The 27,050-nt window shown below is 43.6% G+C and overlaps 1 protein-coding gene across 1 annotated transcript in view; it reads right to left on the bottom strand.

The window, feature by feature from the left end:
- PRKG1 (protein kinase cGMP-dependent 1) overlaps positions 1 to 27,050 on the bottom strand; it is a 1,424,783-nt gene that overhangs the window by 1,352,363 nt on the left and 45,370 nt on the right. The window lies entirely within an intron of this gene.

Below are 27,050 nucleotides of genomic sequence, written 5' to 3' on the forward strand. Positions count from 1 at the left end.
CATCCCAGAGGGAGTGGACAACATAAACTAGGATCTGGAAAAGCTAGGTCTAAAAGATGTGCAGAGTGATGCACTTGGGGAATAGAAATCCAAGGAGCTGTGTGCACTAGAAGGTGAGCTATGCACAGACAGAGAGAGGGATAGTATCTGATGATCTGAAAGCAACAAAACAGTGTGACAAGGCAGTGTAGCCAGAAGGATGCTAGGCTGCATAGAGAAAAGCATAACTAGCAAAAGAAAGGAGATGTTGATGCTCCTGTACAAATGACTGGTGAGGCGCCACTTGGAGCATTAATTTTGGAACTGTATCTTGCTTTTTTGCAGACTAATAGCCTTGCAAAAAAAAAAAAAAAAGCTGGCATTGGCTTTCCCTCTGACATCACTTCCTGACCCTGCAACCAGGAAGTGATTTCAAAGGGAGTAATGCCAAAGTGAGCAGCAGGACAAAGAAGTTGCTCGCACTAGCAAAGATTTAAAGAGGTATAGGGGAAAGGAGGGTGCGAGAAAGATGTAGGGGGCGGACAGGTATCGGCGCCCTCACCAATATGGCACCTGGGGCAGTTCGCCCTCCACTTACTATGCCACTGGGTTCTTTCTTCCTCTGTAGGAACCTAAACCGCCACTGAGGTCTTTTTCTCCTTTGCCCATGTGTATTTAGACAAAAGGATTTCACCATTACTGCACAGTAATTGTTAAAAATTGTCCTTGCTCTTCTGATGCAATCCGCCACCTGTCTTTCTCGCTGTGCTGCTGCACAGGTTCCTGCAGACCTTCCTGCCACTGGCCACTCTTGCCCTGCTAGTGAACAGGATCTTCCCGCCACCGGTCACTCTCACTTTGTTTGTGCGGCCTGCCACTGGTCAGTCACTCTGGCCCTGCTGGTGCATAGGTCCCTGTAGACCTTCCCACCACCAGTTACTCTCATTCTGTCAGTGCAGCCTGCCACCGGTCACCGGTCACTCTGGCCCTGCTGGTGCACAGGTCCCCGAGAACCATTCGTCACTCTCACTCTGAGGGCTTACCAGGAGTTAGGTATATTCCTGCATTCCTCCTCCTGAGGATCACTAGGTGTTCGAGTTAGGCGATGGTACATTAGGCCAAGTAAAATCTGGCCAATGTACCAGCAACTACCTTTAGGATGCCTAGCAACACCTAAGCATGCCTAGGCATTGCTAGGTGAGATTCTATAAAGGATGCCTAGCGGTTGATTGAGAACCACATGGAGCGTCCCCTACAATGTAAGCATGCTTAGGTGCCGTTTATAGAATCTGGCCCTGGCTGCCTATTTGTTGGAGAACACAATTCAAAATTTTATACCAGTTTTTCAAATGTTTTGAATAATCAATTAGAATTGTATGTTGCAGAAAAGAAATTATGATATAACCAGGGTGCACCTCTCACTACAATGCATAAATCAGCAAATCAAAGATTAGGGCAAGGACCTTTTCAACTATTATAAAATTTGCTGTCAGTGGAGATTAGATTGGAATGGAATTATTTACAGTTTCGGAAACAATTAATGACTTGGCTCATTCCATGATTTATTTTGAGTAGTCCTGAATGCCTGATGGGAAATGAGATACACGTGAGGTTTCTATTTTTATTTTTTAACATTTTTAAAATGTAACATTCTCAAGGAAAAAAAAAGCCCAGAGGCAGACTACTTATTATAATAACCCTAGGAAATCTAGAACTAACCCAAAATATGAAGCTCATATAAATATCCCTGAAAAAGAGGTCTGCACGGGAATGGGGATCGCGGGAACGCGGGGGTCCTGCGGGAATCCCCCCTAACCCATGGGACTCCCATGGGGACCCCCCCTCTGGCCCACGGGGACCCCCCTTTAGCCAACAGGACTCCCACGCGGATGGAAGGCTTTGGAAGCAGGGTTCTTCCATATAATATAATGGACACTTCAGCCTTAGTAAAAGAGGGGGTTTATAAGTTAATTACCTGAACAGAAAACAAAAAAAAGGGTTCCACCAAAGAAATTCCACAAGGAAAACAGCAGCTCAAACACAAAAGAAATTGTGGAATTGATGATCCTGTCAGAAGTAATTGCTGCTTTTTATGGGGATGGGCGGGGATGGAGTTAATTCCTTGCTGGGACGGGTGGGGACGGAGAGGATCCTGGCGGGGATGAGTGGGGACGGAGAGGATCCTGGTGGGGACGTGCAGGGATGGGTGGGATTTCTGTCCCCGTGCAATTCTCTACCCTGGAAGTCTAGTGAAGGGCAGGACTGATCCATAGGCGCTCCTGCCCTAATGATGCCATTCACCAAAATGGAGATCTACCAGCAGGGATTGAGTTATGCCATTTGTAAAACTGATGTTCCCAGGCAGAAACACTTGGGAATCATTCCTGTCCCTGGGATGTTTATATAAGTTTGGGGAGATCGGGATGAGGGGTTAATCTGGGTAGCAGAGTCATGATAAAAGGAATGGAGCTTGCAGATACCAGGAAGTTTCTTTCCTATCTTTATGGCTGGGTAGGGTTTGCACTAGGTATCCCCAAAGACAAGTAACTCAGATCCTGGCCTTTGGAGGCCAGTTTTTTTTTTCACACCTGTCAGTATGGAAAAGGGGTTAAGGAGAAGCCGTCCAATATTCAGCACTACTTAAATGGCTCCTGGTGGCTATCTCTACTCAATATTCATGATTAATGGCTAGAATAAATGGCTATATCGCTTGATAAACTCGAATACTGAGCGCTGACTGGCCAAGTTTAACAGCTAAATTGGGACGCATAAATAATAGAACTTTGGCTGCTATAAACTTAATCAGCCAGCGCTCAATATAGCTACAACAAAAAAAAAACATGGTAATTCAGAAAATGCCAGTCACTGGAAATGGCCTGACATGTATTTATTTATTTATTTTAATATATATCCTGTCCTCCCAGAAGGGTCAGGGCAGGTTACAAAAGAACATACTTGGGCCTCATCTACAACCCATGGGAACTTGCATAGTTTCAATAAACAGAGGGAACATTGAATATCCAAGCTCAGTGCTTACCAAGAGAGTTACCTAACCTATCTCCCATGGTCTGAATATCAGTTCTAAGGCCCACTAGGTCACCAGAGCCTTCACATATACGTGGAAGGGGAGGTAATTTTCTCCCTTACTTTGATGGCCTCTTCGTTATCTTCCCTTGGGCATTGGTTTGTATATTAGTTAGCCAATGTGCCAGAGGAAAATTAACCATAACTCCAGAAGTGCAATAACATTCATGCATTAATGCAACCGGTCAACATTACGGTAATACGATTTGTTTTACTGCATTTATGTATAATCGCATGGTTTGCTTGGATTTGAATACCACATCATTATTCTTTTCATGCCGTGTGCCTGATTTTTGGCACTAAACACTGTATTAATACAGGGGTCTTTTTATAAGGCATGCTAAATGCTAAGGCGCCCATTAGCGTACCTTAGTAAAAGGACCCCACAATGCATTAACATCAATTAATATGACAATAATTTGCTAATAACATGTGTTAATGCAGCTTGGTAAAAAGGGATCTATGTTAAATAAGGAGCGTTTATAGATAAGTATTAAACTGGGTGCAAGTTTGTCCTATTTTAAAAAAAAATATATAAATCTAAAATAAGACCTAGGACTCCTTTTATCAAGCCGCGTGTGACTTTTCATCACACGCTAACCCTTGCGCTGGACAAAAACTACCGCCTGCTCAAGAGGAGGCAGTAGCGGCTAGCATGGCCGGCAGTTTAACGTGCACTATTACTTGCGTTAAACCGCTTGATAAAAGGAGCCCCTAGTGAAATTATTTAAAATATATATATTAAAAGCAAAAATGGATATTTGGACTGCTTGAAGGATATGTGATCCTGTTCCTCAGCCTTAGTTCTGTATAACTTTTGCACACGTCTAACAATACTCAAACAAGCCAACACAAATTAAATTCCACGGCTCTCTGTGCGTAAGTGGAACTAAAATAAATATTATTGCTGTTTTCATCCTTCAGAGTCAATTTTAGAAAAGCAAATATATACCTCTTGAAATTCCCATGAAATATGCCTACGTACAGTGATTTTATTTATCCCTTACCAAATACAACTCTGGAGCGATGTCGCCCAAAGCGTCTATCTTTGCAACTTTTTTCCTCATATAAAGAAAGTCTTTGGGTACAGTAGCATCCACCAGTAGCATCCACCAGCAGCAAGACAGGCAGGAAAAACAGCAAGAAAGGCGAACAAACGGGACTTACTTTGCCTATACACTAATGCTAGGAGCCTAAGAGCTAAAATGGGAAAGCTGGAAATCCTAGCCAGCAAAAAGGGCCTAGACATAATTGGAGTCACAGAAACGTGGTGGACTGATGACAATGAATGGGATGTGGCTTTACCAGGATTCAAACTCTACAGGAGAGATAGGTCACACAAAAAGGGTGGAGGAATAGCGCTATATATAAAAGATTCCATACCTTCAACCAGAATGGAAACAACAGTAAGGGCGGACGACTTGGAATCACTATGGGTTAAGCTACCAGGAGGAACTGGAGCAGACATAAAATTGGGTCTGTACTATCGCCCACCTGGACAAACGGAAGAAATCGACCAGGATCTGGAGGCTGAACTGAGGCAGGTATGCAAAAGCGGAAGTGTGGTGGTGATGGGAGACTTCAACTACCCGGGAATAACCTGGAGTATTGGGCACTCAAACTGCATGAGGGAGACCAAATTCCTGGAGGTCACGAGGGATTGTTTCATGGAACAGCTGGTCACGGAACCAACACGGGGTGATGCCACTCTTGACCTAATCCTCAATGGACTAGGGGGACCCACTAAGGAGGTGGCGGTACTAGCCCCACTAGGAAACAGCGATCACAACACGATCCAGTACAGGCTAAAAATTGGATCATCAAAGGTGAAAAGAACTACAACGACTGCACTTAACTTCAAAAAAGGGAATTATGATGCCATGAGGAAAATGGTGGGAAAGAAACTCAACGACAGCGCAAGGAAGATGGAGTCCGTAGAAAATGCCTGGACCATACTCAAGGGCACAGTGCACGAAGCACAGAACCTGTGCATTCCCAAGTAAAGGAAAGGGTGCAAAAAAAATAGAACAAAAAACCCAGTGTGGATAACAAATGCAGTGAAAAAGGAGATAATGACAAGAAAGCATCATTCAAAAAATGGAAAAAGGACAAAACAGAGGAGAACCAAAAGGAACACAAAAAACACCAAAAGGAGTGTCATCGAGTGGTTAGGAAAGCAAAAAAAGAATATGAAGAGAGACTGGCAGGGGAAGCAACAAACTTCAAATCATTCTTCAGGTACGTTAAGGGGAAGCAACCAGCAAGGGAAGAAGTGGGACCCTTGGATGATGGGGACAGAAAGGGAGTGGTAAAAGAGGAAAAGGAGATAGCTGACAGGCTAAATAAGTTCTTCACGTCAGTTTTCACGAGGGAGGACACAACCAACATTCCGGAGCCCGAGGAGATCGTAAAAGAAGAGCAGGATGAAAATCTGGTCCAGCTAGAGGTGAGCAAGGTGGATGTCCTCAGGCAGATAGACAGGCTAAAGAGCGACAAATCGCCAGGTCCGGATGGCATTCACCCGAGGGTACTCAAGGAACTAAGGAACGAAATAGCTGAGCCACTTCGACAAATATGCAACCTATCCCTAAAAACTGGAGAGATTCCGGAAGACTGGAAAATAGCAAATGTCACGCCCATCTTCAAGAAAGGCTCAAGTGGAGACCCAGGAAACTACAGGCCGGTGAGCTTGACCTCAGTCCCGGGAAAGATGATGGAAGCACTGATTAAAGACAGCATCTGGGAACACATCGACAACTATGGGCAGCTAAAGTCGAGCCAGCATGGCTTCTGCAAGGGCAGGTCATGCCTTACGAACTTATTATAGTTCTTTGAGGGGGTAACCAGCCAGGTGGATAAAGGGGAATCCATAGATATCATTTACCTTGACTTCCAAAAAGCCTTCGACAAGGTGCCACACGAAAGACTACTAAGGAAGCTATGGAACCATGGGGTGCAAGGGGAGGTCCACCAATGGAACAAAAACTGGCTGGCGGACAGGAAACAGAGGGTTGGAGTAAAGGGACATTACTCAGACTGGCAATGGGTCACGAGCGGAGTTCCACAGGGGTCGGTGCTGGGATCGCTCCTATTCAATATATTAATTAACGACCTGGAAGCAGGAACAAAATGTGAGGTTATTAAATTTGCGGATGACACCAAGCTATATCGCAAGGTCAATAACATGGAGGACTGCGAAGATCTATAATAATATGTATGGAAAACCTGTCATATTCTGAGAGATTGGAGAAGCTGGGTCTCTTTTCCCTGGAGAAGAGACTTAGAGGGGATATGATAGAGACTTACAAGATCATGAAGGGCATAGAAAGAGTAGAGAGGGACAGATTCTTCGAACTTTCGAAAAATAAGAGAACAAGAGGGCATTCGGAAAAGTTGAAAGGGGACAGATTCAAAACAAATGCTAGGAAGTTCTTCTTTACCCAATGTGTGGTGGACACCTGGAATGCGCTTCCAGAGGACGTTATAAGGCAGAGTACGGTACTGGGGTTCAAGAAAGGATTGGACAAATTCCTACTGGAAATGGGGATAGAGGGGTATAGATAGAAGATTACTGCACAGGTCCTGGACCTGTTGGGCTGCCACGTGAGCGGACTGCTGGGCACGATGGACCTCAGGTCTGACCCAGCAGAGGCATTTCTTATGTTCTTATGTTATCTCCAAAAAGATCTGACAACACTGGAAAAATGGGCCAAAAAGTGGCAAATGAGTTTCAACATAGGGAAATGCAAGGTCATGCATATAGGGAAAAAAAACCCGATGTTCACTTACAAAATGGGGGGATCAGCGCTAGGGGTGAGCGACCTTGAAAGAGACCTGGGAGTGATGGTAGACACAACATTGAAGGCGTCGGCGCAGTGTGCCACGGCCTCATGGAAAGCAAACAGAATGTTGGGTATCATTAAGAAGGGTATCACGACCAGGACAAAGGAAGTCATTCTGCCACTGTATCATGCTATGGTGCGCCCGCATCTGGAGTACTGTGTTCAGTTCTGGTCGCCGTACCTCAAGAAGGACATGGAGGGACTTGACAAGGTCCAGAGAAGAGCAACTAAGCTAATAAAGGGCACGGAGGACCTCTCATATACTGACAGACTGAAAAAGCTAGGGCTTTTCTCCCTGGAAAAGCGGAGACTTAGAGGAGACATGATAGAAACCTTCAAGATCATGAAGGGCATAGAAAAAATAGACAGGGACAGATTTTTCAAATTAAGGGGATCAATAAGTACAAGGGGGCACTCAGAGAAATTGAAAGGGGAGAGGTTTAGAACAAACGCCAGGAAGTTCTTTTTCACACAGAGGGTGGTGGATACATGGAACGCGCTACCAGAGGATGTGATAAACAGGAGCACGCTACAGGGGTTCAAAGAAGCTTTGAATAGGTACTTGGAAGACAAAGGGATTGAGGGGTACAGATAAGAGTAGAGGTAGATTATAGGGATGGGATTAGAAGTAAGTTACAAAATTAATCATGGACCACTGTTCAGGCACTAGGCCTGATGGGCCGCCGCGGGAGTGGACCGCTGAGCAAGATGGACCTCTGGTCTGACTCAGCGGGGGCAACTTCTTATGTTCTTATGTTCTTATTAGGACATAACTGAGTTAGAAAAGTAGCTATACGGGATTTAGGGATGTGAGCACGTTATCCACATGCTAAAAAAATATATTTTTTTAGTGTTGGGGGCGGGTCTTGGGGGCAAAGAGTAGGCATGTGTGCGTGCTACCCACATTAAAAAGTGACTCATAATTATCAGATGTGGGCATATCTGGGAGCCCAAGACCCCTGTGTCGATGGGCGGAATATAACACGGGGCTGGTAGGCCCTCGTGTCGCCCATCGGCAGGGGTGTTAGGGGGGGCGGGGTAATAGGTAGGGAAGGACAGGATAGGTTAGAGGGCCTGTCAGGCAGGGTAGTTTAAAGCTGGTTGGTGGGAAGGTGGGTAACGCGCGGGGCCGAGGTTATTAAGGAGGGGATGTGCTCGTCCTCTTCAGGGTCCTCCAGGGTGGCTTTTCCCACCCACCCGCACGTTTTTTATGGGGCAGTACAAAATAGCTCAGGGTGGCGGATCTCCCTAGCTATAGGGTCATTGGGGCTCATCAGGTGATGAGCGGTGGGCCGGCGGGGTGCCGTGCCCGGTGGGTCAGGTGACCCGGATAAAGGGACATGAGGGACATGCCACCCCTCTGACCCTTGCTGTGGTGGTGGGGTCGAGGGCACTGAACACCCCCCCCCCCCAGCCTATCATTTTCTGACATTTTTTGTAATAACCCTTGCCGGTCCGATGCTTTGCCTTCTGTCAAGCTGAAAAAACTGCCAGCCTCGGCAGTGATTCAGCTATGTCGTCCGCGTATCCCTTTATTGTTTTCCGTCTGCCTCTGTCGCGATCCACCAGGGTGGTAACAGGAAGTTGCGTCATTGGCAGACATGGAAAGCAAGAAGGGGAGCCGCAGGCGACATAAATGAATCACTGCCGAGGCCGGCAGTTTTTTCAGCTTGACGGAAGGTAAAGGGATATCGGACCGGACGAGAAGGCTGGGGACATGCTGGGGCACGGGGGCTACCCACAGCCTTGGGCCGGGCCGTGACTCCAAAGCCAGGTACACCCTCCTCATAGCTGGCACCTGGGGTGGTCTGACCCCCCTCCCCCCCCCCCGGTACACCACTGGGGTGGGGCCATCCTTAAATATGGTAACCCAAATACTGTAGTATACTGTACATGTTTCCATGATCATACATGAAAAAAGAGGAGTTAATAAATAAATCTATGGACAGCAGCCCTGAAAAATGTTCAGCCGGGGCAGCAGTTATTACTGGGGATAGTAGGGAAGCAGAAATAGGGACCAGTTACAGGGATTTCAAGTATCTGACTCTCAAGATCGCTCGACATCCCAGCCTGCAGGCAGTAATGGTTGCAAAGGAAGCACAGGCTTGCTGTCTACACCAAATTTTTTTATGACCCATTTCCCATCTCTTGAGGACACAGCAGTTTGTCCTGCTTTACAGACTCACCCTTTACTGCTCCTTGTGCTTGTAAAGTTCCCACGCTCCCATTCAATCCCGGCCTTAGCTCTTTTTGTTTTGCTTTGCTTGTCTTTCCCTCTCCTCTCATCTGTAATTTTAAAATGTATCTATATTGCCTAAAGCTTGGCTCACATGGCAGCCAGTAATTCTGATGTTTTTCTGTGTGTGCTGCCTCATGCTGCTATTTGCATGCTTGTACTTCTTTTTTTTTTTTTTTTCAAATAATAAAGTTTTAACAACCAGCTTTCTCTCTTTGCAAAGTTTAATGCTACTGGACTTGGTAAGTTTAAAAGTCTCCTGAAAAGCTGGCTTTTTAAGGATGCTTTTAACTGAGTTATGCTTATTTTATATCCTCAGCCTCAATATATAAGGGATTACAAACCTTATATACTTAAACCTTTTTCAATTGCAAAATCTATGAACTGAGACCAGAAATTGAGCTGATCTAAAGCTAAGTAGCTTTATTTTAGCCACTATTTATGAACTATTTAAGTATTTAAACATTAAATTATATAAAAAATTATAAAGAATACAAGCACACAAAAAAGTTTAAGAAAATATAAGGATCCGATGACGAGAAGAGGTGTAAAGCCACCTACTATGAAGATTTATAGAGTGGGGAGGTGGCCTCGCTGAGGATCATATGAGAGATTTTGCAATTGAAAAAGGTTTAAGTATATAAGGTTTGTAATCCCTTATATATTGAGGCTGTGAATTACTATTGCCTTTTTCTTTAAGAAGTTATATGAGTTGGGTGCCTTTGAGTCTATTTTATATCCTCAGCATACTCGTTAGAGCAGGGGTAGGGAACTCCAGTCCTCGAGAGCCGTATTCCAGTCGGGTTTTCAGGATTTCCCCAATGAATATGCATTGAAAGCAGTGCATGCAAATAGATCTCATGAATATTCATTGGGGAAATCCTGAAAACCCGACTGGAATACGGCTCTCGAGGACCAGAGAGAAGGAAAGGCACTGGCGCCAGCTGATTGCCTACAACAGTTTCTCAACTAGTTCAAGCTAAGTATCCCCTAAGTCTAACAAATATCAACTGAGTACCCCAACCACAGACTTCCCTAGGCCCACTCAAGCTCTGCCCCAGATCCCTTCCCCTTTACTAATTGTAATGCAATTTTTTCCATTCATTTTTCAGCAGATATAAATTCTCAAAACTGGCACATTTCAATCGCTATATTGAAAATAAAATCATTTTACCTACTGACAATCCTCTGCAGGCTGCTGTAATTAGCTTTAAAGGTGAGATTGGGAGGCCAGGGGGGAAGCTGGAGGACGCTAGAGAGAAGGGAGAAACATGCAGGCCTTCGGCGAATCGGGCAGCGCTGGCACCGTACCACGTAGGGAAGTCAGCTGGCAGGCACCTCTCTTCCTCCTCAGTGTGGTGTGGCAAACTAGGAATCTCAGGAAGCACACTAAGTGTGCCCCGGCACACAGTTTGAGATACACTGCTATAAAAGGTGGGTGGGTTGTCAACCACACCAACTCCTTCAACCCTCACAGAGCTATGATCCCAAGGTACACTCCACCCACTTCTTCCAAGTCTTCCCTCGCATCCTAACTCTCCCCTCCCCTTCATCTTCCACAACCTTAGCCGGAGCAAATAGGCTCGACCTCAGCCATAATATGGGGTCCATGTTTACTTGTTTGCTAGTATGAAACCCTAATGCTTGAGGACAATAATCTTTGAGTGGCTAATATTTACTTTCTACTGTATGCTTAATTATATTTAGTTGGAAGCACTTGTCCTGTGGTTTGCAACTGATGAGAGGGATTATTTTTGTAATTGTCTGCTAACTTGAAATGCTTATCAGAGATATGCATATTGTTCGATCCCACCTACAAAAAAAAAGATATTCATTCAGGAGACCATATCATTGATGAAGCCAGGGAACCATATAACCTTGTTTTGACTCCAAGTGGAGTGTGCATCAAGGGAGCTTCCTTTTTCTTGATTCTTTATTTATAAACATTTTATAATATACTGTACTTAAAAATGTTTATAAATAAAGAATTAAGAAAAGAGGAAGCTCCCTTGATGCACACTCCACTTGGAGTCAAAACAAGGTTATATGGTTCACTGGCTTCATCAATTATATGATCTCCTGAATGAATTTTTTTTTTTTTTAGTAGATGGGATAAAAAAAAATATGCAAATCTCTGGAGAATAGCAACATTTTGATGCTTTCACTTATAATTTAGATAGCCACTTTAGATGATCTTCCCATGATGATAATCAGAGTGGGATGGAAGAGTGGTAGACCCAAATTGATTTTCAGAGGGTTGTGTTCGTGAGGAACTAGTTAATTAAAGATAGGCAAAGCGATGGGGCCAGATGGTGTAAATCTGAGGGTGCTGAAGGAACTTAGGGAAGTTCTGGTGGCTTCACTGATTGACCATTTCAATGCTTCTCTAGAGTCAGGAGTGGTACTGAAGGACTGGAGAAGGGTGGATGTGGTCCCTCTCCACAAAAGTGGAAGAAAGGAAGAAGTAGGGAATTACAGGCCAGCAAGACTGACTTCTGTGGTAAACAAATTAATGGAAACGCTTTTAAAACAGAGAATGGTGAAGTTTCTGAAATCCGGTGAATTACAGGACTGGAGGCAACATGGATTCACTAGAGGTAAGTCTTGTCAGACAAATCTGATCAATTTCATTGACTGGATGACCAGAGAATTGGATTGAGGGAGTGCACTAGATGTCGTGTATTTAGATTTTAGCAAAATCTTTGAGTGTTCCATATAGGCATCTAATAAATAAACTGAGTGCCCTCAGGATGGGCCCCAAAGTGACAGGAATTGAAGAAAGCATGGGATAGGCATGTAGGATCTCTCAGAGACAGGATAAGATAATGGTTACTGTGGATGGGAAGAATGGATAGGCCATTTGGCCTTTACCTGCCATCATGTTTCTCTGTTTTGTGCATTGTAACTGGATATAAATATAAAATTTTTAAAAGAAAATTCTGTCCTTTGTATAATGGAAAGCATATTCTAATGAGGATGAAAGAAAAGATAATATACAACTGCAAAATAAATGGAAAATTTTAATAAAAGAGTCCAAGAAAGTATCTGAAGAGCTGATTGCCACAGAGTCAAAGACTAACAAAAATAAGAAGCTTAAAAGAGTCAGTTGAACTATTACATGACTAAGGAGGATAGTATTGTGGTTGCCATGTTGGCCCACTTGCACATATCTGTACAAAATTCAACAAAAAGGCTTTAGGTCATAATCTTTTTATTGAAATAACTTTTGTGACTTTCTCTTCATCAGATCAGTTGGTGGTACAACAATGAAAATAGTGTTGTTGACACTTTGACCTGTATGCAAAGCATGTAACTTTGGACAGGGTAACTGGTTAATACAGGGGATCTAGTGGCCTATAAAAGGAGCAGAATGTGCATATTCAAAGACCAGTACCACCTTAACATGGTCCCTTAAGCACATGTGGGATACAGATAGATATTAGCACATCCTAACATTAATAGGAGGGGTCTTGAGCTTCCCAAGACACTGCGACTTAAGCATACATTCAGTGGCGTAGCGAGGGTGAGTGGCACCTGGGGTGCTGGCACCCCCCCCCCCCCCCGGCTCCCTCCTGACCTCCCATGCCTCCTTCCCCCTTCCCTTTTTAATTTTCCAGGTGCGAGCAACATCACAAACTTGCTGCCCACGTCATGTCAACTATCCCGCTGACACTACTACCAAGACCACGCCCAGGATGGACTGCATGCCCCGCCCCCCATTACTACACTACTGCATATATTCTAGTATAGTGGTTCTGAAACCTGTGCTGAGGGACCCCCCCAGCCAGCTGAATTTTCAAGATATCCACATGCATAAGAACATAAGAATTGCCATACTGGGACAGACAGCAGGTCCATCAAGTCCAGCATCCTGTTTCCAACAGTGGCCAACCCAGGTCCCAAGTACATACCTAACTAGATCCCAAGTAGTAAAACAAATTTTATGTTGCTTATCCTAGGAATAAGCAGTGGATTTCCCCAAGCCATCTTTTTTTTTTTTTTTTTAATTCTTTATTTCCCCAAGCCATCTCAATAATGGCCTCTAGACTTCTTTTTAGGAAATTAGCCAAACATTTTTTAAACCCTGCTATGCTAACTGATTTCACCACATTCTTTGGCAATGAATTCCAGAGTTTAATTATACGTTGAGTAAAGAAATATTTTCTCCAGTCTGTTTTAAATCTACAACTTAGTAGCTTCATCGCATGCCCCCTAGTCCTAATATTTTTGGAAAGAATAAACAAGCAATTCACATCTACCCTTTCATTCCACTCAGTATTTTATAGATCTGTATTGTATAGATCTGTATTTTATAGATCTGTATTGTATAGATCTTCTCCAAGCTGAAGAGCTTGAGCCTCTTTAGCCTTTCCTCATAGGGAAGTCATCCCATCCCTTGCATCATTTTCATCGCCCTTCTCTAATTCCATCATTCCACTACATGTTTTTTGAGATACAGCGACCGGAATTGCACAAAGTATTTGATTGCACATTTTTCTCCTGCATATTCATTGTGGATATCCATGAACACTGACTGGCTAGGGGTCCCTCAGGACAATTTTGTGAACTATTTTTCTAGTAATTAGGCCCTATATTGCTAGATTAGACAATTTAATTAGATTTGGGAGTCATGTGTTTGTACTTTTGGCCCTCTATCTTAAATATAATCAACCATTCTTAATTACATAATCACATTCTAATAAAACTACTGTCACATCAATTAACAGAGCCAGCACATGAGACTTTTTGAAGAAAATGGTACTGAACTGTAAGAGAATAGGAATAGAAGAGTGTATTTCTGCAGCACAGGGACTTAGGTTGATACAATCTCCTCAACCAGCACTGCCCTCCAGTGATCAGTGATGGGACATCAAAGCAGAGAAAGAAAACAAAGCACATTCCACTATAGTTAATATAGTTTACTGTTTAATCATTGCTACTGTTCAGGAATCATTTTGCAGATCTATGATAAAATTACTCTATTTAATTTCTGTGTTTCAGCAGTAATTGGCATCGCAAATTGCATAAGAGGTGCTGCTCGCACTGAAAACCTGTTAAAAAAAACCAAAACCAGCTGGGCTTATAATCCAGAAGCCTCAGGGCTCTCAACAAATTTTAAGCATTTGTATTCACAGCCATGGCTGACAGAGAATTTATTTTATGTTGTCCCTGATTTTTGAAAACAAAAAGGTATACATTTTGAAAGTGAAACTTAGACTCACCTTTTACCAAACCGCGATAGCGTTTTTTAGCGCAGGCCGGCACACTGAATGCTCTGTGCTGCTCCCGTTGCTCATAGGAACTCTGAGTGTCGTGAGCAGCGTAGAGCATTCAGTGCATTGGCCTGCGCTAGAAACCGCTATCGTGGTTTTGTAAAGGGGGGGAGGGTAGTGCTTCACATAAGTGACCAAATTTTAGCTGCCTGAATTTAGGAGATTTTTCAATCAAACTTAGGCACTTGCTCCATGACAGATGTTAACTTTTAAAATGTATTCATTTGTATTTATTTACCACCGTTTTGAAGATATTCAGCCAAGGCAGCATACAGTAACAATAAACTAGTGGCATAGTAAGAGGGGGTGGGGCACCGCTCCTGGCACCGTCTTGGTGAGGATACAGGCACCCATCCTCCTCTCCCCCCCAGCTCATTCCTCGCCTCCTAATGCCATGCATGAGCACTGCTTTCCTTTCCCTGTACCTCTGCAACATTCCTGGCGTAAGCACTGGCTCTTCCTCTGATGTCACTTCCTGGACCCACGCCTAGGAAGTAATGTCAGAGGAAGAGCCAATGCTGGCGTGACAGCAGCTTGGGGGGTTGCTCCTTGCGCCAGGAACATTACAGAGGTACAGGGGAAGGGAAGCGGTGAATGTGGAGGTGGGGGGAGGAGGAAAAGAGGGCGGGGAAGGAGTGCCACCGCCCCCATCCCAGTGCCTCTCACCCTCACTATGCCACTGATAGGCAATGAACAATTACTGCAGTAAAAAATATTTAAACAACAGTACATGGCATGACTACTTACAATATCTATATAATTTACATTAAAACATCTTAATAGACAGCAAAGAGGGATCCGTAGAGATGGAACATACAGTACAGTTTCAATAGATGAGACAGGATAACCTGGGTTAGTCAGAAGATGAGTGACTAATTTAAGTCAAAACTGCATTTGGAGACAGAAAGGGCCAGATTCTGTAACCAGCAATGATATCAGTGGCCATCTTAAAAGCAGCTGCCAATCCCACGTCAATTACGCATTGGTGCCAGTTTCAAAAGTGCACCTACAGAAATGTAGGCCAGGGTTTGCCAGGCCTACATTTCCAGCACCCATCATTGCTTGACTTGTGCCTACATAGGTGATTTAGGCAAACTAACATTACGTTTGGCATTGGCCAAGCCTACTTTGGCTCTTGAGTGGACTAAAGCAGTGTTTTTCAACCTTTTTACACCTATGGACCGGCAGAAATAAAAGAATTATTCTGTGGACCAGCGGTTGAAGAACACTGGGCTAAGTCATGGGCCAGACCCCGCCCATCTCTACCCAATCTCCACCCCAGGCCACACCCCCATAATAGTACTAATTGCACCTTGCACGTCCCATGCCTCATCTGGAAGCCTTCCCTCTGACGTTGCAACATCAGAGAGAAGGCTTCCGGTTCAGGCGCAGGATGCCCATAGAAGCCACTTCCCGTGGCTTTGTGCATTGAATCAGTTAGGCTGGCTCGAAGATAGCGCCGCATCGATCGCACTGTGGACTGGTGGTTGAAGAACACTGTTTTGGGTCTGATGCACGTGCTGGCCCTGTGGACCGGCAGGAAATTTCTGTGGACCGGCACTGGTCCATGGACTGGTGGTTGAAGAACACGGGACTAAAGCGCCTATGTAGGCACGGTTCCGGTGCCTTTTATTTAGACACCAGTAGGCGCTTCAACCTCACCATATTTTTGCAATTTCCAATTAATTTGCCGTTCAATTAAATTAGGTATTGGTAGGGCACCTACCTGCGTCTAAGTTTAGGTGCCGGTTTTAGAATTTCCCCCAGAAAGGTGCATGAAAATGATCCCAGCTAGAGTAAGATTGTTGAGGCTAAATGGGTGGTATAGCAAATAGCATCAATAAATAAATAAGATTAGACAGCATGAAGCAAATTCTATAGGCGACCGGAAGTAAGCCGCTGAACGCAATTCTATTATGCATAGATGTATAATGTCCACTGAATTTAAGTGTGTTTATATAGTTAGGCGTCCTCTATAGAATCACCTTTTAGGCATCACATAGACATCCTGACGACATCTATAACATTATTGCATTATAGCACTATGACATCATTAGAACAGCGATTGTATGCTGTTTTTTTTACATTAAAATTGTATGCAGTAAAATGGCATGCAGAACGCAGCCCAATTTTAAAGAGAGGGGCTCCAGGCTGCTGGCCAGGCTCTTCATCCCCAAGAAGTACCACTATTATATTTTATTTATCTTTTAATTATTTATATACCACTTATATCCTAAGTGGTTTTTACTTTTGGCTACTTTATCATATTTCCCTATCTGTCCTGGTGGGATCAATGAGGGGACTAAGTGACTTGCCCAGAGTCACAAGGAGCAGTGAGGAATTTGAACCCACAGCCTCAGGGGGGTGAGGCTGTAGCTCTAACCACTGCGCCACATACTGCAAACCAGAGTTACTTGGATTTACAATAGACATGCCTCCTTCCCTCCAGCTCATACACTGAGCCATTCCTCAACCGCTAGCTCTCTAGATGCCTGTTACCTGATACATCCACACACACACACACACACACACACACACACACACCTCAGGCATTAAACCACAACTCAATTCAAAAGCCAAGAAGGGTTTGGTGCTTGGACCCGTGCTCTTCAACATATTTATAAACAACCTGGAAATTGGTACGACGAGTAAGGCGATTAAATTTGCAAACGATACGAAGTTATTCAGAGTAGTGAAGATGCAGGAGGACTGCGAAGAACACGCTTGATAAATGGGCCGCAACATGGCAAATGAGGTTTAACGTGGATAAGTATAAGGTGATGCATGTCGGTAACAAAAGTCCGGTGCAATACTTGGAGAGACCCCCCAGGAAACAGATTTGGGAATACTGGTCGACAAGTCAATGAAGCCGTCCGCGCAATGTGTGGCAGCGGCAAAAAGGGCGAACAGAATGCTAGGAATGATTAAGAAGTGGATCACGAACAGATTGGAGAAGGTTATCATGCCGCTGTACCGGGACCCCTCCACCTGGAATACTGCGTCCAGCACTGGTCGCCTTACATGAAGAAGGACACAATACGACTCGATAGGATCCAGAGAAGAGCGACTAAAATGGTTAAGGGGCTGGAGGAGTTGCCGTACAGTGAGAGATTAGAGAAACTGGGCCTCTTCTCCTTTGAAAAGAGGAGACTGAGAGGGGACATGATTGAAACATTCAAGATAATGAAGGGAATAGACTTAGTAGATAAAGACAGGTTGTTCAACATTTGCGGGGGTTCCTGGAACGGAACCCCCGTGAATATCGGGGGAGTATATATATATATATATATATAAAACCATATTAAACCTCATTCTCAAAGTTTAAGAAAATAAGAAGAGAAACCCTACTCACAATGGCTGTGGTTCATAGCAAGTGGACACGTTTGATGTACAATCTTGACATCATTGTGACATCATCAATATGCACCTAGATGGCAGATTGTCACTGAAAAACAAAAAATAGAAATATGTGCTGGGGTACCTGACCATACTAGGGATTTGAACCCTCCACCTTGGGAAGATGGCAGAACTGCCTTTAACCACTGAGCTACAGGGGCTTCCTTTCAGATAAGGATTCCTGCCATGTGAGTTAAAATAAAAAATAAAATGTTATCTTAGGCGATCATAGCCATCTCAGGGTAGAAAAAAGTTTCCCTCTGGACCCTGGAAACGACAGAGTGCAAACGTAAATGGCAAGGTCCTCTTGATACCTGTCCATATTCTCTTATGAAACTAAAAGGAAGCTATTAAGGTAGCTGTGGGGAGGGGGGATTTGAACCTAGGACCTGTAAAAGATAGAAGAAATGCCTTTAACCACTGAGCCTCCTTTTAAGCAGGTGTTTCTATTATTTTTTATTGATATTCTGCCATCTAGGTGCATGTTGATGATGTTACAATGATATCAAGATTGTGCATCAGACGTGTCCACTTGCTCTGAACCACAGCCATTCCAGCCGACAGATCCTGGACCGTTTTTGAGCTTGTTTCCGAATTGCAAGTCTCCAAACTCTGCCTCAAACTAAAAACTTGCAAATGTACCTTGGATCCTTTCCCCTCCTACCTATTCGAGAATATCTCTACACAGGCCATCGCTTCCCTCACCAAACTTATAAACGATGCTCTAACATCGGGCCTTTTCTCCTCCGAAATGGGATATATTGCACTAACCCCTCTACTGAAAAAGACCGACCTTGACCCCTCTATTCCCTCCAATTACCATCCAATAGCAAATATCCCTCTCCTAACCAAGATGTTAGAATCCATCATATCCATTCAACTCTCATCCTACCTAGAAAGATTCTCTATTCTCCTACCCAACCAATTTGGCTTCAGACCCAACTTCAGCACCGAATCCCTATTAGTCTCACTAATCTCTAAGGTACAACAACTTCATTCTTGCAACAAATTCGCTGTACTTCTACAATTCGACCTCTCCGCAGCTTTCGACGTCGTCCATCATGATATGCTAATCTTCCAACTCTCTGAAATAGGCATAAGTTCCACAGTCCTAGACTGGTTCTCGAAATTCCTACGCTTACGCTCCTACACCGTTAACAAAAACGGTACCTCATACCCTCCCTGGAAGCCGATATGTGGAGTCCCGCAAGGCTCACCCCTCTCTCCTATCCTCTTCAATATTTACATGTCCTCTTTGAAACTCCTTCATCTATCCCCCCTGGAAATTCTCTACACCTATGCTGACGATATCCTCATCCTCCTTGAGACCGACTCAAACCTCACTAACCTCGCTGAGAACATATCCGCATGTATAATGAACCTTCAATCCTGGGCACATTCTGTACAAATGAAATTGAACGAGTCCAAAACAAAACTACTTTGGCTCGGCCCAATATTAGGTCATTTACCCACCTCCATCCCATCATCTTCCGGATCTACTCTTCAGCTTGAGTTTTCAAACAAAGTCCTTGGCATCATCATAGACTCCTCTCTCTCCTTCAATGACCACCTCAACTTCTTGGTAAAAAAAATGCTTCTTTAGTCTTCATATGCTGAGGAAAGTGAGATCATACTTTCATCATTCTCACTTCGTCGTCCTTGTTCAATCCACCATCCTCTCTAGACTGGATTATTGCAACTCCATCTATTTAAGCCTAGCTAAAAAAAACTCCATAGACTTCAGCTAATCCAGAAAGCCGCGGCCAAGCTTATTTTCGCTAAAGGCAAGTTCGACCACGTCTCCCCACTCCTGTCCAAACTTCACTGGCTCCCAGTTCACTCCAGAGTCATAAGAACATAAGAACATAAGAAGTTGCCTCTGCTGAGGCAGACCAGAGGTCCATCCTGCTCAGCGGTCCGCTCCCGCGGTGGCCCATCAAGCCCATTGCCTGAGCAGTGGTATATATCTATCTATACCCTTCAATCCCTTTTTCTTCTAGGAATCTATCCAAACCTTCTTTGAAACCATTTAATGTGTTCCTGTCTACCACAGCCTCTGGAAGCGCGTTCCATGTATCCACCAGTCCTCTTTAAATGTGCCTGTTTAGCTTTCAAGATCCTACATGGCATCCTCCCTCCCGTTATCCCGTACTCTTCTGGAACTCCTCTAACCCTAATTCCACTAGATCCTCCCAAAAACTGAAACTATCATTCCCCTCTGCAAAAGGTATATCCCGCGTAGGGAAACTAGGAACATCCCTCCCCTTTAGAACCACAGAACTCTGGAACAACCTCACATTCCCGCTCAGAATTTCAAGCTCCCTTCAATCCTTCCGCAAACACCTGAAAACTTGGCTCTTTTCAAAAATCTAACACCTCCCACTCTTTGGTACCCTGACTTTCTTTATCTTCCTAGCTCCTTTCCTATAACCCTTCATTGTAGCTCCTTTTCAACCTAACCCTGTAAACCGTGCTGAGCTCTACGCTTGTGGAGATGGTACGGTATACAAACCTAAGGTTTAGTTTAATTTAGTTTAGTTTAGTGAACAGGGTTTCTCTTATTTTCTTAAACTTTGGGAATGAGGTTTAGTATGCAATATATTTGTTTATGTGCTTTGCTTGAGCAATACAAATATCTTTTTACCTTAATATCAAACTGGAGTATTCTTTACTCCAAAAAAACAGAAGCTCCATTCACTTATATGTGGACTAGTCTTTAAGCCTGTTACATTAACGGGTGCTAGAATAGAGTGTCTGTCTGTCTGTGTTTCTTTATCTCTCTCTCCTTGGCTGCTGTCTGTGTCCTTCTGTCTCCCCCCGCCCCGAGCAAAGCTGTCTGCCCCCAGCACACACCTCCCACCCAAAGCAGCCCCCTTTCCCTCTCCCTATCTCTCTATGGCCCCTTCTGTCTCCCCCCAGCACACCCCTCCCCCAAAGCAGCCCCCTTTCCCTCTCCCTATCTCTCCATGGCCCCTTCTGTCTGCCCCAGAGCAAAACTATCTGTCCCCAGCACACCTCCCCCCCAAAGCAGCCCCTTTTCCCTCTCCCTATCTCTCCATGGCCCCTTATGTCTCCCCCAGCACACCCCTCCCCCAAAGCAGCCCCCTTTCCTTCTCCCTGTCTCTCCATGGCCCCTTCTGTCTTCCCCCCAGAGTAAAACTCTCTGTCCCCAGCACACCTCCCCCCCCAAGCAGCCCCCTTTCCCTCTCCCTATCTCTCCATGGCCCCTTTCCCTCTCCCTCTGGCCCCCTGAATTAATCCCCCTACTTACCTGGCCTGCTCCTCTTCAAAGCAGGCCACAATCGTGGTGGCCGGCCCCAGCGAACTTCGCAGGCCGCTCCCCAACCCGGAAGCATACTCCCCCCCCCCCGACGCGATCCCGTGCATCAGAGGGAACGTGCCACCGAGGCCGGAAAGCGGCCCGCAAGGCCCGCCAAAGCCAGTCACGATCGCAGGCTGCCTCGAAGAGGAGGATCAGCGGCAGCGACAGCAGCGGTGAGCGAGGGCGGGAGGTAGGTTCCAGCTTGCTTCGGGTTGGTGAGATGAGGGCGGGAGGTCTGCTGAGCTTCCTTCAGGTTGGTGAGGGCGGGAGGAGGGGAGTGGCCAGAGTGATCATTGGCCGGGTTCTAAAATGGAACACGGCCACGGATCACACACCACGACCGCAGTAATCATGCTTTTTTAAAAGTGCATGCGCCACTAACCTTTTATTATATAGGATGCCTCTAGCACACCTAAGTGGTGCCTAAGTGGCGTCCACCTAACTCATGACCAACTAATGCCAACAAATAGACCTGATTTTGCAACACGAGAATATAGACACATTAGGATGCTGAGCAGCATGCAATTCTGTAAATGAAGGCCCATATTAAAACCATGCCCACGCCTATCCCGTTGGGCACTGCTTTTTCCGACGGGCATCTATGAAATTCTGGACGCCTGTTTTGTGAATCGCACACAGCCTTTGGACGTCTGACTTTCAATCATTGTTTGTTAAAATCGTTAATTGTGTTTATTATTCAATTCATTTGGATGCCTAAGTTGGTGGATGCCCACATTGTGGCCGCCTAACTTTTGGAATCCTTTACAGAAGTTGCCCCTAAGTGCAAGTTTCAAGTTTTTATTTCAAGTTTCAAGTTTTTATTTTGGTTTGATGAGTCGCTTATTTAATTTACTAAGCTAATTACAAATTTTAAAAAGTATATAAGCATATACCATTTAATTATTAAATATAATGGGTTAAACTGACAGACTTACAGACTAATAGATACATAAGAAAAGGAGGGTAGAACTACAATTCAATTTTTTAGAGTATAGAAGAGAACATAAATCGAAAGAACAATGGGGAGGGGAAAGTGAAAAGTGAGAAAAAGCTAAAATACACTTTGAGTATATTTAAAGATTAAAGGCATCTTTAAAAAGAAAACTCTTTAAGCTACTTTTAAAGTGACTCAGATCATTTTCTTCTCTTATATATTGAGGTAAGGTATTCCATAGTTGCGGAGCCATTACTGAGTGCAGCCAGTGTTAGGCCTTGTGTATGTGACTAGCTGTTGATCAGGCTTCTTTCATTCAAGGCTTGGAAGAGCAGCCAGGCTTAACTATTCTCTGAGTGAAAAAAATTTTTCCCCTATTGGTTTTAAAAAGTACAGTAAAACCTTGGATTGCAAGTATTTTGCAAGACAAGCAAAACATATGATTAAATTTTAACTTGATATACAAGCAACGTCTTGCAATACAAGTCCATACAGTATACACGCGTCACATCATCACAACTGAGCCGATGGTTCTTCTCTCTCTGACGCTGCGGGAGTGTAGTGACTGTTCTAAACGAGCAAGGTCTTGCAATATAAGTACCCATAGTATTTTGTATTAAAGTTTTTGGGTTGTGGAACGAGTCGTCTGGGTTTCCATTATTTCCTATGGGGAAATTCACTTTGATATACGAGTGCTTTGGATTACAAGTACGCTTTAGGAACGAATTATGCTCGCAAACCAAGGTTTGGCTGTATTTCTCTGTAACTTCGAGTGTCCCCTAGTCCCTGTAAGTTTTTGACAGAGTGAAAACTCGATCCACTTGTACCTGCTCTACTCCACTCAGGATTTTGTAGACTTCAACCATATCTCCCCTCAGCCATCTCTTTTCCAAGCTGAAGAGCCCTATCCTTTCTAGACTTTTCTCAGAGAGGTCTTCCATCCCCTTTATCATCTTGGTCACTCTTCCATATTCTGCAGCCAAACTGAACAAAAGTGTTAAGAGACTCGTGTTAGGGGAAACTCAAAGAAATAGTGTGCGGGTCCGTGACCCGTATGGTTACTGAAACACCTTCATGAATGCCAGCCCAAAAGACAGATTATGAATAATACGCAATTAGTAAACCGATGAACCATTATGAATGAATATCGATTGTACTTTTATTTGCATCATTGTTGCAGGAAATTGTGTCATGTTATGGTCTGTAGCAATGGACAGGAGCATATAAAGAAATCCTATTTAGAACTGTGGTGACTGTTTTGCCTCTCACAGAATTCCCCAGGCTGTGAAATAATGTAGAACCAAATGGAAGAATGAAATGTAATACATTGTTTCCTTTTGGTGGGCAGGGATTTACTGGAAATATGCCCGTTAATTCCTTTCAGGGATACAAATGCAGACTGATTCATCAAGTCACAGCAGAATTGATCAAATGTATCATGTGTCTATTGATTTAAATCAGGGCCGGGGCAGGAAGGAGAAGAAAGGATATTCAAAACCTTCCTTTTCAATTAAGGTGCTTTCAAGGGCACGGCTGAGGTAGCCTTCTGCTTAAGGGGTCTAATTGTGCTAGACGTGATGGAGAAATTAGTTGGGATTTCAAATGTCAGAAAGGAAGATCTGAGCAAATGTACAGCCAACCAGCATCGCGCCCGAAAATGTATCAGCTCTCGCTGAAAAGCAAAACAACCTGGTGAAAGCTCAGTGGCAGGTCTGTGGGCAACCATGCAGAAGATCTGGGTTCGGTTCCCAAGTCACATTTTCTAACCCCCCTAAACCACTTTAGGGCTCCTTTTATTAAGCCGCTTTAGGGCTTTAACGCGCGGAATAGCGCGCGCTAGACCTTAACGCCAGCATTGAGCTGGCGTTAGTTCTAGAAGCGTAGCGCGCGGTAATTTCCTGCGTGCGCTAAAAACGCTAGCACACCTTAGTGACAGGAGCCCTTAGTATGTAAAGTGTATGTCATTGCAGGAATCATTCCAGGGCACCGGTTACAGAATCGCAAAGATGGGCAGCTGAAAATGTAGGCCTTGAAAATCCAGGCCCAAATATCAGGCATGTGCAAAAGAGCATACATGCTCTCCATGTGCTAATTAGTTCATATTTGCTAAAACTATCTCTTTTTTGGGTAGCAGGTGAAAGAAATGAATGGAGAAGTCCCACGCACAAGAACTAACACCAGCTGCTCTTACTTAGTCACTCCTACTCTAGCTCATGTATTTTTTCTGCCTCCATGCAATTTTTAAATTTAGCCACTCTGATCTTCTATCTCACCCCTTTGCTCTCTCATCTTGTCTTTACAGTATATTCCACCTCCAATAACCCCCTTGTTGTTTATTGAGATGCTTTCATGTGTATTGTGTTGACACTGTAAGTAGACTGTGGGGCTCATTTTCAAAAGAGTAAAACATCCAAAAATGGCATAAAGTGGCATTTGGATATTTTTCTTGCTAAGACGTCCAAATCACTACACTTCTCCCTCCAAATCCGTGGTTTCGTTATCCGCGAATTTGGTTATTCGCTATTTTTTAAAAAAAATTTATTTCTAGAATTTTCAAATATACATATTCAAGATTAACTTGTACAGAAAGCAAGATTCAAGAAAATAAAGAAAAATCATTCCAACAATCTTATAATATCATAAAAAAAAGCAATTTCATAACTTAAATCCTGCTCAAGTCCTCATAATAGGATCCAAGATTATAAATAGACAGATTAAAAGAAAATTCTCGATTTTTTTTTTTTTCAAAAAAAACTATTTTCATTTTTGGCTATTTTAAGCCGTCCAAGCCTCCACGGAACCTTACCTGGTGGTCTAGCGGTGAAGCGGAGCAGGAGAGATTTTCCTATGCTTCTGCCCCGTGCAGAGTCGTCATCAGAACTCATGGCAGCCATTCTAATGACGGCTCTGCACGGGGCAGGAGCATAGGAAGGTCGCTTCCGCTCCGCTTCACCACAAGACCACCAGGTATGGTTCCAGGGATGCAGGAGGGAGGCAGGAGTGGGTCCGAGCCGGCCGAGAAATTATTTGTGATTTTTCATACTTTGCGGGTCCAGCTCTGCACCTAATCACTGCGAATACCGAGGGAGAAGTGTATTTTCAAAAACCCACACTTGAAAATTCTACTCTTTTCGTTGGCATGGTTCAGTCAATATCGAAACCAGGGGTAGGGAACTCCAGTCCTCGAGAGCCATATTCCAGTCAGGTTTTCAGGATTTCCCCAATGAATATGCATGAGATCTATTTGCATGCACTGCTTTCAATGCATATTCATTGGGGAAATCCTGAAAACCCGACTGGAATACAGCTCTCGAGGACCGGAGTTCCCTACCCTTGATCTAAGCCAATGTCAAAACATAGGGCCTCTTCTATCAAACTGTGCTAGCAGTTTGTAGAATGGTGAGCCGCACTGAATGGCCCGTGCTGCTCCCAACGCTCATAGAGGCCAGTCAGCACAGCTCTCTGTGCTAAAAACTGCTAGCGCAGTTTGATAGAAGAGGCCCATAGTTTTACAGTTCTGCAAATTGGCACTTTACAAAATAAAATAACACTCTTTCTAGTTACAGTGGCAGAATAATGCTCAGAATTTACAAAGTTGGTTGGGCTGAGAACTTTTCATCACCCCCTCGTACTGTAGCTGAACTAACTAATTAGCACAGAAACGTCAACTCTCCACAGCATTACAGCATTGGAAGGATACATTTGTACTTGATTACAATATGTGGTGGAACACTGTCTATATCACAGCTAATTATGAAAAAGTAGCTGCTTTAAATAATAAGTCAATAAATATATTTGGAAAAATTTGGAAACCTTTGAATGATATTATTACAATGCCCTCTTAATGGGTTGAAGATCCTCGATGCATGAATTACTGGGATGGGAGGCCAAGGATGTTAAGAGGTCTTTCTGGAAACGGAAACGATTTTTGGAAATTCGGGATCCCTATCTTGATTCTTTACCACCTCATTTATGCAGCCAAATTTTGAATCAGCTCTGACTGCCTTTCCTCTGTGCTCTCTGGTAGAATGTGGGGGGGGGGGGGGGAGAGGGAGGGGGGAGTCTGGTTGGGTGGGGGTAGGGTTGGTGCCTGCAAGTGTGAGCTAGTGGGGGTTTTGGAGGAGGTAGAGGTGATTGTTTTTCAGGAACCATAAGAGTCCAGGTCCCTGTTAGGGTTCACAGTGTTTTGGCATAGTTGGGGTGGGTGGGGGTTGGGAGAGTGGGGGATGGCAGGACACCTTGTGTATTACAAATTCTGATGTTTCTTGTATTCTGCTGAAATCATTGCTTGCTGTTTATTGTACTTTTTGCTGTACTTTAAAGTTACTGTTATTTATTGGCTTGTTTTACCATCAATAAAACTATTTATCTTACATTATATTAGTGTCTTCTATCCCGCCAATACCTTTCAGGTTTATACATAAATATTGTTTTATAATGGCAACACATCCATACCTGACATACTTTTATTTAATATGTATTTGACTTTTGTCAAAATGTTCTTTTATTATTATTTTTTTTTGTAAAAATAGATTTTATTGATTTTATAAGATAAATTAACAAACTAACAAATTAACTGTATAAATCATGGTAATATATACATATAAATATATAATAACATATATGAAGTAGTACATAGCAGAGTCAGTACACACATTATCAGCGGGAGAAATCTATGTGAACATGGAGGAGTACACTCAACGAACATCACATGTTCTTTTATCATTGTTTTTCTAGTTTATAATTACTGTTGTACCTTGTATATTAAATATTAATAAAAACTTAAACATATAAAAAACATACACTACAAAATCAAACATGAAATCATATCATAATATGACATTGACATTCACCATAGAACAGACAGTTTTACATACAACAAATAATTAGGCAATACAACTCCTAAATAATAGTTCTGATGCTATCTTTTTAATGAAGTACCTTAAAATGCAACATATGCAGTGGATTGAAATTAAACATAACA

The sequence above is a fragment of the Geotrypetes seraphini genome, chromosome 4, assembly GCF_902459505.1.
Source record: "Geotrypetes seraphini chromosome 4, aGeoSer1.1, whole genome shotgun sequence".
Lineage (NCBI taxonomy): Eukaryota > Metazoa > Chordata > Amphibia > Gymnophiona > Dermophiidae > Geotrypetes > Geotrypetes seraphini.